General features: G+C 40.1%; 1 long non-coding RNA gene across 1 annotated transcript; it reads left to right on the forward strand.

Moving 5' to 3' along the window:
* Positions 1 to 3,421: 3,421 nt before the first annotated feature.
* On the forward strand, positions 3,422 to 13,527 carry LOC144050382 (uncharacterized). The gene is made up of 5 exons (XR_013293840.1): positions 3,422 to 3,731; positions 5,059 to 5,204; positions 6,185 to 6,257; positions 6,381 to 8,635; positions 8,781 to 13,527. It is a non-coding gene; the product is annotated as an uncharacterized LOC144050382 (long non-coding RNA).
* Positions 13,528 to 14,601: the final 1,074 nt, after the last annotated feature.

Consider the following 14,601-nt stretch of genomic DNA (forward strand, 5'->3'; position numbering starts at 1 on the left):
TTGATCACATCCTGCTATCTTGTTCGTGTATCACGGGTTGAAGCCTTAAAGTATTGTTTATTTGGTTTTACCCGCCTCTGTAACAGAGAACTCGAAAAATAAAAACCTAAAAGGTAAGATGTGAGTTGACAGTTAACCAATATGGCCTTTCTAGCTTCAACTCGTGCGTACTTCATCTGAAGTTTAATCTTTAGATAATGATCACCTTCAAGGGAATATCCATTTTTATTTATCTGCCTACGTTATGCTTTAACTTTCATGTTGAAATGCGGGTTTTATTTGTTTACAATGTTGTACTTCATAAAGGCATATAGTGATGACATAACTCAATAGAATGTAAAGAATTCAAAAGATCTTTGTGCAGTTTGTCACTTTTTTTTTTACTCACGACTGCTCCCTCTGGCCCAAAGTGTAACTGCAACAACTGTGTCAGGCTCGTAGATTTCAAATCTGTGGGAAACACTGGCATGCATGATGTAGAAAAAGCTTTAATATTACCTTTTTAAATAGCACAATGCATCATGATTCATTCGTTGCAGCTCATTCTGGTGTGAGCGACTTGGCCAGCAGGGGGCAGAATAATGCTTGTCATGTAGACACACACAGAGAAGAATTTCACAACTACTTTAAGTGATTCAATAAGTTGCAGTAATATTAGTCGTTTTTCAAAGAGAACAAAGAATACATGTCTTTGATTATTTTATTGCCGGTCCCTACTTGTGTTCATGTAAACGTATGCTTGGAAACTTTTTATATCCACCATATCTATAAATTGATATATATTTTTTAAATGAATGTCGTAATATTACTTCAATATTTGCACTGTACATCAATTAGCTATTTTTGCACAACATGTAACATCTGTACAATGCTTCACTGAACGAATGCTCAAACTCTGCCCCTTTGTGGAAGTCCCTGGCAACACATGCACAGGTGAGGAGCACCAAATTCATAAGTCTCTTGAACTTTACCCACCCACAGCCCTCCCACACTAGCCCGGGCCGCCCACAGACTCTCTGACCCCGCCCCAATCAGGGTAGTTTCGTCACAGTCTATTTAAAGCTTCATTAATCGCAGCTCATCATCACTTGTCTTTCTTTATATTTTCGGAATGGTTTCTGCCCAGTGTGTGTCATTTCGTGTGTTCTTAAGTTTCCCCTTAAAGAGAACGTTTGACCACAAATCTGATCAGACGTAAACCGAAGGTTTCTCGCCACCGTGCATTCTTGTATGTCTCGCGAAAATTTGCCTTTGTAGAATTTTTTTTACCACACACTTGGCAGGCCAACGTTTTCTCTCCAGTGAGTGTTCTTGTATGTTTTCACAAAAGTACCTTCACACAGAATCTTTTCCCACAACGTGAGCAGGCAAAAGGTTTCTCACCAGTGTGTGTTCTTGCATGTGCTCCCAAGTGGCCCTGCCGAGCAAATGTTTTACCACAAACTAAGCAGGCAAACGGTTTCTCTCCAGTGTGGATCATTGTGTGTTTTTTTTCAAAAAGGACAACTTTTTTTTAATTTTATTTTGCGTTCTAAAATGTCAATTCCGAGTGAACCTTTAACCGCAAACTAAGCATGCAAAAGGTTTCTCACCAGGGTGGATCATCATTGTCGTGTTGTTTTTCAAAAAGGACCAGGAGACAAAATATTTGGAATAATGACAACATTTCCAGCTTTTGTTGTCAGTGTGACATGCCTTATTAATATTATTTTTACACTGTTCACCACCACCATCTTCATCATCATCCTAATGCGAGTGTGACATTATGTCATTACGACAGTATCTGATAAGAATGCAAAGACTATGTCTTGAGATATGAATTGTTATTAAAACATTTACAAAAAAAATGTAAGAATGTTCATACTGATTTGTGTCTGTCTCCCGCTCTTTCTTTCTTGCGTTAGGTTTAAAATCACTGTGTCTTTTTAATTTCTTAATACGTTTTATCTCCTGTCTAGAATGATCGCTGTGCTGCAGCCTACACAACAAATCATATTGGGACTGGAACAGAAAGAAAGCTTGTGATGCTGCTACAGTAGTGGCATTGAAAAAATACCGTCTAAAAAGGTCCGATTGTGTACCTTCTGCCATCTAGTGGAAGACCATTTAATCGCCCTATCTGCTAGTATTGCACAAATACAGTTTCTCCCAGTAGTGAACATTGGGCACAAGTGTAAGCTCTTAAAAGTGTCATCAATTTACCACTTACAGTTGATCTATCCGTTGGTCCATCGGGGCCTCAAACCCTCACTGGGCTGACTTGACTTGAGCGTTCTACAATAACTTTCCAACACGAAGCAAAAGATGTTGATGCAGCATGACAAAAAGCACCATGGTCATACCAAGACGTGTTCGTAAACTGAAAATAGTGTGTAATCGAGGTAGTTTTTCTTTTTTTTTTTTTTTTTTAAAAGGCTCAAAGAACAAATTGTTTGTAAACAGAAGTTCTACTATAAAACATGCTATATAATAACACGTCATTTTGTAAGTCTTTCATCATGGCCTAATTGTGATTTTCTTGTTTCATTTGTACAGGGGGAAAACCTACATTAACCACACACATCTTTTCTTTATTTCACATATGCTATATGCAAGATTATAATACTAAAACAAGCACAAAAGCCATCCAATTCCTTTGGATGGAGAAGTGGTGACCAATGCACGTGGGTGCATGCGTGCGTGCGCGTTATCCAGTAAGAAGCTTTTAAATTAAAGTAGTGGAGGGAATAGTTGCATGCATGAAATTTAAGATGCAGTAACAAAATAATAATAATGCATCGGAATTATAGCGCTTTTCTAGACACTCAAAGACACTTGACAATGGAATGGATACATTATTCATGCACTCACACATTCACACTGTGGTGGCAGTGAGCTACTTAAGTAGCCACAGCCGCTGACGGACGCGTGGCTGCCAGTGTGCGCCTACGGCCCCTCCTAGCACAACCAAACATTCGCACCTTCCATATATCAGTGAGTGCCTTGCCCAAGGACACAACGACACATGACTTGGGGAGAGCGCGGACCAAACAGCCGACCTTCTGGTTACTCAAAGACCGTCTCTACACCCTGAGCCACAGCCGCCACGCATACTTGATGTTCTTGGTGCTCAAAGTACATGAATATGAGAACTTATGTGATCTGGAAGAACACAAATGACTCATCTTTTGAAAGAAGAAGAAGAATTTGATGAAGTACAAATACTGCCCCCCCCCCCCCCAAAAAAAAAAAATCTATGTTTTAAAATGTATCTAGGGTTTTAAATGCAACAGATGAGGTTCATGAACGCAGATGACCCCATTTCAGCTTATTAGGTAATGCGCCATCTATCGGTCAATAAACAAAAGCGCATATGTGACGTAGCAGGTTGGCGCCTTGCGATGACGTAACTGTCATCCATTTTGAAGCTATATTTCGACAAAGCTAACTGTTCCAAGTGGACTCGATTCTCGTAACTTCAGCTATAAGATAACATATAACCATGTCAACGGACGATTTTCAAACGAAATATGCCTGTTTTATGGACGGTCTAGTGAAAAATACGGTCGCGGAAACGACCAAACTTTTTGAAACGCTGGTTGACGAACTAAAGGCAGAATTATCAATGGTGAAGACGGAGAACGAGGCCCTGAAAACAACATGCAGACAAATAGCTCAGGCGAAATCCTTTGTGAACAGCGAGTCCAGCGAAAGTGGCCGTCCGAATGTCCAGGATACAGCCGTACAATGCGGTGAGTCACTTTGAATGTCTTTGTTCGTCTCAAAATGCTATCGGGGAATCTTGGTATTATGTGAACACGCATTTTGTTCGACCATCGTCGTACGTCAACTCCACACCAACGTGTAACCTCGTGGGCTCGTTTGATAAAGCGCCGTGACGTTATATTACTTGTCGGTTTCCCGTCCTCCCGTTTCGCGAAATACAACAGCCGTAGTTTCGAGTAACACAGCCAAGAATGTTTTCCCCTCTCCTCTTCCGTCATCACACGCTCTGTACACAGTGCTTGAAAACATTTCAACATAGATTAAAATGAATAACGGATTCGTTGTAGAAAGAAATTCGGGAACTAAAAACTATCTATTTCCTCATTACAAGATGGGAGTGATTATTTTGCCGTGACCGGCAACTCTCCTGCAGGCTATTTTACCGTGATTACAGTATGTTGGTCGTGAATGGACAATTCCCAACATACTGGCATTTCTGATATTTCCGTAATGCAACGCATTTCCGTAATGCAACGCTTCCTTTACGCGGCGAAAACAAATGGCGTATTGTGTCGCTTTTGCCCGTGACTAGCATACAAACCAGGCAGATTGTTATAGTATTCGAACGACAGTTAATCACATTTTGAAATCAAAATAATACTCATAAGTTAATTTACAACCATCCATAGTCCAATGAGCGGAGAGCTTCCCTTTACCGAATAAAGACCGCCATTTTGACTTGTGACATAATTTGTTACGTAAACTAAGAATTGTCTATAGGTTATATTTTAGCGTGGTGTTGTAGGCTTCGGGTAATCGGCTATTTTGCCGTGAGTCACGCACCTCGCTTCACCTACTTCTGTCCCTTTTCACAAAGACTTGATTTTGTTTTGCCACCGAAACTAGGCTGTTATCGGCATTGCCAGCCTAACGCTAATTTATTAAAATCTCACTTATGTCTCGAGAGGAAAATATTGTGCTGCTAGTTTGGATTTAAGGGGGAGGGAAAAAAAGTTATCTAAAAATGAAAACCAGTTGGTTGCACATTATTAAGCGGAAATGTGTATATTGCCTTCTGTATTCATAATTGTTCTTTAACCAAACAAATGTATGTATATGTGTGTGTGTGTGTGCATGTGTATATGTATGTGTGTATATATATATTTATATATATATATATATATATATATATATATATACCCGATTATTCAGTACAATTTTTAGTAGGATATCTGAATACCCAAAAATTCTATAGCACTGGCAGGCCTATTCTTGGTGATGGATGGCTGCACAGTGCTGCATATAATACATTCATTTCAGGATGTTAATTTGACTTTGTGCAAATGTTTGCAGACCTTCTTCCTTGCCATCTTTTGCTGCTAGAGCAACCAGTGGTGCAAAGCATAGCTTGGCAAGGCAAGCAAAGTAATGAAGAGGAAATGGTGTACATCCTACTAAATGACCATGATGGTGATGCTGAAAAACTTCCAAACCATGAGGTGTGTATTTGTTCAGATGTTGGATTGATCTCATTTTGTATACCACACAAGCCGTCAGTGCACCTCTTTACAATAGGCCAGGTTTGTTTATTTGTTGAGCAAAATTTGGACTCAAGACAATTCAAAGCGCTTTACATTTACTTAAAACTACAAGACGGCTAATTAAGTCATTTCACTAAACATTAAAATAATCATTAATTAATTAAATTATAAGTGACGAGCACAGATCAAATATTTTCAGTTGTCATATGCACAGCTTAGTAGAACTGTTTTCAGCCAGGATTTAAATTTTGAACATTGCCAGAGTTGGCGCCTTTCTCCCATCTTCTGGAAAAGTGTTCCGGATTGTTGTTTTGCGTAAAACTTACACATAGCCAAAGTGTTGACTCTGGAAACCAGCAGGAGACCCCGAGAAGGTTCGTATAACTAAACCTATTAGAAATGTACTTTGGCACTGGGCCGTGAAGTCTTGTTGACAAGCAGAACTGTTTAGAAGTTTCCAGTATTGTCTGAGTCACACTGATTGCTGTATTTCACTTCTCACTGGCCTACTGAAGAAATCCATTCGTAAATTTGAGTCAGAACATCGTGGAGTAAAAAAAAAAAAAAGAAGTATTTTTAAGGGAATGTTTGTTTTTTTACATTACTGTCCCTTTAAATTGCGACTGTGTGGAACAAAGTATTTGAAAAGTAATACTTTGCAGTTATTATAATAGGACCAAATCATAGTTGGACTATCGTCATGTCACATCTCTTTTGTGGTCTATACCTTAACCAATGTCATTGTTGTTAAATCACTAAAGGCATTTATGGAGGGTAGAAGCACAGGATACAATTAATTAATTCCTAACTTGTTTTACTGGCACAGCCAACTGCAGAAAAAAATCCTCAAAACTGTTAGTCTTTGAATCTTTTTTTTTTCTTTAAAACTTATGTCATTGGCAAATTGTTTAATTCCGCCCGTTCTTTTTACTTTAAAGGTTTCTGAACCCGCTGTAGTCGGTGGAAACAAATTGTGTGCAGTTGAAGGTGGACATTTAACAGCAGTTGAAGGTGAGAAGTTAACAGACAGAAAATATACCACACATTTTGAATTATACTTGAAAAAGGTTTAAAGACTTTAAATGTTGTCAGTCCATTCAGACTCGTTTGTTATTTCCCCTTGACTTTTGTTAGATCCACCACCAACCTCCCCTTTAGGAAATGAAACCAAATGCTCTGTGATTGACCATCAATATTCAAAAGAAGAGCGCAGACAAAGCCGCAACACTCAAGTGGCCGCAGTTCACCCCAGTTTGGAAGAAGTTCACAATTTGCATGAGGCACACAATCAGTCAACAGGGCCAGTAAATGATCTGACCTCACTTCCTACAATTAGTGAAAACTCGAAAGGAGCATCCAATGCTGGTCAAATATTAGCATCACATGATCATGTGACAAATTCCACTGCCAGCCTAACAACTCCATTACAACAAGCACTGACTCACCCGCTTGGAGTACGTAGCAGGTTTGCAATGGTGCAGGATGCGATGCTACTCATTGACGCAATGAATCAGTCAAAGATTCGTACCAACCCACAGGAAAAGCCAACAGCCCAAGACTTGTGTACTCGCTCTGTTGTGACCTCACCAATTGTGGTCAAGTCTGCGGTGCCTACTCTAGCATTTCCCTTACAGTCACCACCAACCGTCAACATAAGTGATAAAGGTGCAGAAGAGGTGTCAGCAAATAGGACACTTTTTGTCACTAATGCAACCGAATCCAGCTATCATCAGTCCTACATTGGCGTTCCGACAGAGCACCAACGAAAACACTGTGTTGCTTCTTCTGACGTTGCATCTACATTATCATTGACGGATACAGTAAGCAAATCGCTTAAGCAGGCAAAATTACCAGAACCATTAGAGACATTGATGGTCTCTGACCCTATCCCCAAAATAGTCTCCGTTTTTTCTAAGTCAGCATCTGCTCATCCGCAATGTATGATCGCCCCACTGCCCCAAAACCAGATCTCACCTGTCATGTCAACAGTTGCTACTGCCCAGAATAAGCGTACAGCTCTGTCATTTTCATCGTCAGGACTTTTTCAAAATAAAAAAGATGTTACCACCACAACAGCTGCTCTCCTTGACACGGCAATCGGTTCAGCAGAACAAAAGTCGGGGCCGTTGCTGTGCAAAAAAATCAAAATAATCATTCGTAGAGCTCCAGATGTTGTGGAAAGCCAACCACAACTGTTTGAGACACGAGTTGCATCCAGCAACCGGAACTCAGTTGGAACAGCCGTCACCATGTCATCACGTAGGCCAAACGCGAGTGCTTATGTGGCTTCAGATGGAAAGGAAATAACATTGCCGATTGTACAGACTCCATTTGTTTTATCCCCATTGTCATCACCACAACTGGAATGTTCATCACAAAAGACATACTTTTGTGAAAGTGTAGAAATATCTCTTGGGGAACCAGCCACGTCATTGTCAACGGAGAATTTACCGTTGTCATCACCGCCATTGGAATTTCCATCGCAGGAAATGGACATATGTGAACGTTTAGAAATAACTCCCGGGCAACAAGCAACATCGTTGTTAACTGAGAACGTATCAATTGAAAGCCCGTTGTCATCCCTAGAACTGGAATGTCCACCGCAGCAAACGAGCATTTGTGAAAAATTGGAAGCAACTCCTGAGGAACAAGGAACAGCATTGCCAACGGAGACTTTACCAATCAATAGTTCATCGTCATCCCCAAAACTGGAATGTCCACCACAGCAGACGAACATTTGTGAAAGTTTAGAAGTAACTCCTGAGGAAGAAGGAACGGCATCCTCAACTGAGAGTGTACCGATAAACTCTTTTCCACTAGTCCCCGTAATAAGACTAAAAAGGCTTCCAAATCTGGCCTCGTCCACTGGATCCTTTTCGGTTTCACAACTGTTTTGCCTTAAAAGCCAATCTGGAATTGTCCCTCCAGACAGCACTTTGTCTTCGACCAACGGCGAGGCATTCAAATCGACAGTCTGTCCATCAGAAGTGAGTCCATCAACCAGCTTGTGTCCCGATTCAAAAGAAACTTCTGTTGCGGAAACTGTAACTGTCTCTACAATATCAGAGAAGGAACGAGCCTGCTCCACCCTGGGAGAGGCAGCGGCTACTGGTTCATCTCCTTGTACACCTTCCAATGTGTCTGAACCAGTCTCAGAGAAAACAACAATGGAGTTTGACATGGTTGAGATTTCAGCTGTGTCTGACCAAGCACTTAAAACTGACCAGTGCACTCCGGAGCATGATTTAGTTTCACTAAATGGCAGCTTTCCTACTCCTGTTCAGTTAACCGCCATCACCAAGGACTTACTTGAACCTCATTTACAATTGCCCAAAACTCAAATCCTTGCAGAGATGGCAGTGGCACCTGGAATCCAATTGGCTAAAAAGGTAAGAAGTGTCTTAAAACAATATTTTCAATAGCTAATACAAATGCAATGTTATAAGTAACACATTATTGATGATACATCGATTGGTTGTTTGTGTTTCTTGGCAATACACAACCTCAATAAAATGCTATCGTTTCATTTTGTAGATGTTGACAAATGTGTCTGCGGATGGCCAAAGTTCGTGTGATGAAAGGACCGGTTCTGATGGCAGGAGCAAGTCGCACAAAAAATCCATCATTGCCCGTCTTGGAATTCACCTCAAAACGTACTCGCGTAAAAGAACAAAAACAAAGGCAGAGCCCCACACAGACAAGCCAAGCATCCCCGAAAGCCCCAAGAAACCCAGGTTAGAGAATGTTGGTACTATTGATCAAGATTCTACCCCGAAACTTCTTCCTCTTTCCACAAGTGTAAACCTTTCCTTGAGTCCCGCAGAGCTACTAAAAGACACCGAGCTTTCGCCTCTGACTCTTAGGAAACAACTGACGAGTACAAATATCACAGAAAGTAAGACTGCGTTTGAGCCTGTTCCTGTTAGTCCCCGAAAACCAGTCGTAAGCTTGCGTAGGTTATCTCTGAAAGACACCCCAGACGGCGCGTCCATTATTGACCCACTCGCTGTAAAAAACGTTACCCACGTAAGGCCAACAAAACGTGCATTGAAGTTTGGCGGTCTAAAAACGGCAGATGCTATTGAACGTGTTCCAACGAACTCTGAAAAGTATGTTGTCGCTGAAGATGGTGCAAGCAAACCATTGGCATCTACAATCTGTCCAAGGTCTACTTCAAGCGCAGTTACAACTAGTGCGCCAAAGACAAAATTATCCCCGCTGAGTCAACATATGTCAAACACGTGTGCCAGTAATGTTGTCTCTAAACAATACGGAGATTCTAATCCGAGTCCTACGTCAGGTTTGACCCAACCTGAACTCGTTGTTACAAAAACAACGTGCTCTGCTGTGATAACTGCAAAGCCAAACTCATATGAAGCGCAGGAGATTGTTAAGAAGTTGAGAGCTGCGAATATGTGTCTGTGGACATATACAGCCGAAGCTACCACCACCGCTGTAAAGACGAAATTCGCATCGACGATGCCTAAGAGCTGTCTCTCTCCGGGGACAATTGCTAGTGTTAGAGAGACCCATTTGAATAGTCCTCGAGACCAGTCTGCCCATAAAAAGACACATCCTACTCCTCCAGGGACGAAATTAACTAAAGATTATAGCAGCTCCAAAAAGTCTCAGTTACCTCCCATCCCTCAGAATGAGTCCAGGATCGTTAAAAATGTTCCCAAAAATAAAAATTCGAACTGTGAATCTTTCAAGACTTTCAATATTTCTAAAGAGAAAACCTCAAAAAGAGAATCTAATTCATTAGTGGGCAAAAGTGGTCCCTCAGCTGCTCGGTCACCAAAATTGGCTGAAAATGATGCCAGTTCAATTAAGATTGGAGAAACGACTACTAAAAATTCAAGATTAAATCAAAAATATACCGTTAGAGAAAATGTGATGGTACAGAATGCAAAAAATGGGGCCAGTTCCAGGAAGAGTGGAGAAAGTACTGCTAAGAAATCTAGTTTAAATCAAAAGTGTACTGTTCAAGAAAATATGTCAGTACAGAATGCAAAAAGTACGGCCAGATCAAGTAAAACTGGAGAAAGTACTGCTTTGAAATCTAGATTAAAGCAAAAGTGTACCGTTCAAGAAAATGTAAATAAATTGGCCAAAACGGCAGGAGCTAACCCTGTAGCCCAAATTAAACAAACTAAATCAAACAAAGCTAAGCAGGTGATGAACCACCATAAAGGCACTAAAACGGGAAACAAAAGTCCCCTTAAAGTGCGAGCAGTAGAAGCCAAAGAAGTGGAAGCGTCCCAGCAGCCTCGGACTGCCGCTGGTGAACAGCTGCTCAAGAACCAATGTAGGGAATGCGGTCGTGTTCTTAGCAGCAATACAGCGCTGGAGAGTCACGTCAGTCTGCATACCGGTCACAGACCGTTCTCATGCACAATGTGTGCAAAGAGCTTTCCCGACGCCAGGGGTCTTAAACGCCACACCCGAGTGCATCGCAACGGCAGGATGCACATTTGCCAGCAGTGCGGGAAGGGTTTTGTCTATGGTTTTGGCCTCAACAAACATGTCCAGATGGTCCATGGAAAGATCAAGCCTTTTGTCTGTCAGATCTGCAACAAGTCGTTCTTCACAAAGCGAGATGTGGAGACCCACATACGAACCCACACAGGGGAGAAACCCTTCCACTGCCATTTATGCGAAAGGAAGTTTGTAAGGCGCATGGAACTAAACGCACATCTGAGGTGGCATCGCGGGGAGAAAAGACACTGGTGCCCGTATTGCGGCAAAGGATTTTTAGACCAGAACAACCTGAAAAGACACAAGTACATCCATACAGGAGAGAAACCACATTCTTGCCCACATTGCCCGAAACACTTTACACAGTCTGGACATCTGAAAAAGCATGTAAAAAATGTACATAAGGTTCAGTGAGAGAAAGACTGCAAGTTTTGTCACACAGTATTTCTTTCATTATAAACATCTCTTGCGACATGTTTTGTATCATAAAAATCTTTAACGTAAATGCATAAAATGAAATGTAGGGATTTTTCATGTATTGTTCCGTATTTGCTAGTTAATTTTAATGACTGCAGTGGACCCCAATACATTTCGATGGGTTTCAATAATATGCAGATGTTTGCTATTCGCGGGGGTGGGGCTTCCCCCGCAAACAGCAAAAATCTGCATATTATTGACACCCGTTGAAATGTATTGGTGGCCTCGAGGCCTTACGTTATTGCGTCATTATTTTCTGAGCTGGGCACTTCCGTTAATCGTCAATGACGACGGCCACCTTTCGGCAAGTGCACAATGACGCGACGCCTCGAAAAGAAACACTTTACAGAGAGGCACAAGACAGGGATGCCCACTATCCCCTTTATTATTTGCAATATTTATTGAGCCACTTGCGTTAGCCATACGCCAGGAAAGAAGGATTCAAGGAATTCACTCTGGGGTAACAGAACATAAAATTAATCTATACGCCGATGATATCTTACTTTATTTAGAAAAGCCGGCTACTTCGTTAGGAGAAGTATTTAACTTAATAACTAAATTCTCACAGTTATCAGATTATTCTATTAACTGGACAAAATCAACACTTCTACCTATTACAGAAAATTCATGGAACCCTGCAAGCCAGGACCAACACTACTCATTTCCTATAGGTAATTTAAAATACTTAGGCATAAAAATCTCACCTAAATTAACTGATTTAATTCATTTAAACTTTTCTCCACTTCTGGATAACATTTATAGTGACTTGGAGCGCTGGAATAATCTTCCTATTTCTCTAATAGGACGAATAGCCACCATTAAAATGGAAGTTTTACCCAAAATAAACTATTTTTTCTCAATGATTCAATTTAAACCTACGGCTAAATGGTTCCAGTTGTTGGACTCAGCCGTTACAAAATTTTACTGGAATAAAAAAAAAAGCAAAGATTAGTCTATCTACTCTTCAGAAAAGTAAATCCAAAGGTGGTCTAGAGGCACCAAATTTTATGTACTACTATATAGCTAACCGGCTACAATATATCGTTCTATGGGCACAACCCAACAGAGACACTAACTGTGGGCTGGAACTAGAACAGAAGGATTGTAATAACCTCAGACTTCGAGATTTACTCTTTATTACAACATCGATTAAGCGACATAATTGTTTTAAAAACCCAATGATTTCCGCCACCGTGACTGCCTGGTGGAAGGCACTAGAAATTACAAAAGCCCAAGTGGAGCCCTGTGGGCTTCCTCCCCTATGGCATAACCCCGACTTTCAACTTAACAACCAACCGTTTCATTTAGCTGTGTGGGAGCAGAAAGGAATTACACATCTCCACCATCTCTTCTCAGATAATATGTTTATATCATATACATCCTTGCTCCAAAAATACAATATAGAAAACGGAAATTTTTTACATTATCTACAAGTTAAAAATATGATAAAGAAAAAAATTCCAACACTTCGGGGTACGCTCCAACCGCCTGTTTTAGCTAAAGATATTAACAAGCTTTCTCCGACAACAACAAAAACTTTCAAAAATATATAAGTTACTTTCATATACTGATAAAATGTCTTTACCCATCTCGAAATGGGAGACAGACTTGTCTATAGCACCGGAATCTGACTTTTGGATTCAAGTTTGTGAAAACGCATTTAAAATGACAAAACACACAAATGTACAACTTATCCAATATAAAATTATTCACAGAACATACATTACTCAATATATGATGAAGAAAATGGGACTCTCAGACTCCGACATTTGTCTCCAATGTTTACAAAACACAACAGACACTTATGTTCATGCTTTATGGTTATGTACTCCGGTTATGTATTTCTGGACTAAAGTCTTAGAAAAACGTTACGCTATTTTGGACTGTAGGATACCTTTATGTCCAAACTTGTGTTTGCTAGGTGACCTAACAACAACTGACTTACCACATAAACAATTTCAATCTACACTTGTAGCCCTTACTATCGCAAAAAAAAACTATTCTTGTTAACTGGAAAAATAAACAAACTCTGAATATCGACCAATGGTCTAACCTCCTCATAAATCATATTTTAATGGAAAAAATATCTGCCTCAAATAAAAACCAAATATCAAAATTTATAGAAATATAGAATTTTTTTAACCTAATTCTGGTTACTTAATTCTGCCTGTTAGCGAGAGCCACCACATCGTGATAACTTACATTGATGTTACTGCATTTGGCAATTTATTATTATATTATATTATTAGTATGGGATTTTTTTTTAATAGGTTTTAGGTGAACTAATGAATACACACGCACTTACACATACTCACCCACATACAAATTTTTATATATATATATATATATATATATATATATATATATATATATAAAAAAGGAGAGCAATGATGACATGTCAAATCGAATGAACAATACTGAGCTCTCCATAGAAAAAAAAAAAGAAAAAGAAAAGAAACACGGACTGAGCACCGACTGAAGCAGGTTTACACGTCTGTCGATTGGGGTGAGTACAAATGGTGCCTCTCATTTCGTATATTTTTGTGAGGCTTCGCAGAGGCCATCGACAGGAATTGGCGATTAACGGAAGTACCTAGCTCTGATTTATTTTTAACATGTATATGTGTCTAAGGGGTTTATTTAAAACCATGTAAATTACTTTGAATTGCTTTTTATGTATGATGGTGTATAAATAAACTTTGATTGATTGAGTCTACAAGTGGTTTTCCAGACTGTAGGCGAGTTCTCAGAGGAATTCACCCTCCGCGTTCACTCTAAAAGCAAATTCTCAGAACAATCTGAAGCAAGTGCTCAACAAGATGGAAAGACACAACATCTGGAAGGTAACAGAACCCATAGAATGGATCAATGTCCGAGTCGAACCCAAAGAAAGCTCAACTCAGTGTGCCTTGACCTGAGCAACTTCAATCAGGCAATCCAAAGGTCGAACAACTTCTCACGCTAGAGTATGTTGTCATAAAACTTGCTGGAGCACGGCACTGAAAGGGAAATTTATGTCAAAAATGTTAGTCTAAACATGGCATTCGGATTAATATTGCGTTGAGTTAAGCAGCAAAATCCACCCATTTTTAATCATCTCAGGGGGGCAGCGATTTTGCAATTTGCTGGTAACTGAAATCGCAGAACCCAAGGGTTCAGTTTGCGAATGTCATATGACCAAACCCAGAAAACAGGTGAGCCGTGACGTTTACCTGCTGTGGTGTCATTTTTTAGTTGACAACAAGGGCCACTTTTGTGATTACTGTCTCTGTAGCGTAATCTTCTCTTGATTCCAGGCAGAAATATATCGAGAATTTTCTCTGGCTCAAAAGTTAGGCGTCCTCGTTCCTCAAAGCTAGAACGTGGCATCTATGTTCATCAAATACTGTATAAATTGGAT

Source organism: Vanacampus margaritifer, chromosome 4 (genome assembly GCF_051991255.1).
Source record: "Vanacampus margaritifer isolate UIUO_Vmar chromosome 4, RoL_Vmar_1.0, whole genome shotgun sequence".
Classification (NCBI taxonomy): Eukaryota; Metazoa; Chordata; class Actinopteri; order Syngnathiformes; family Syngnathidae; genus Vanacampus; species Vanacampus margaritifer.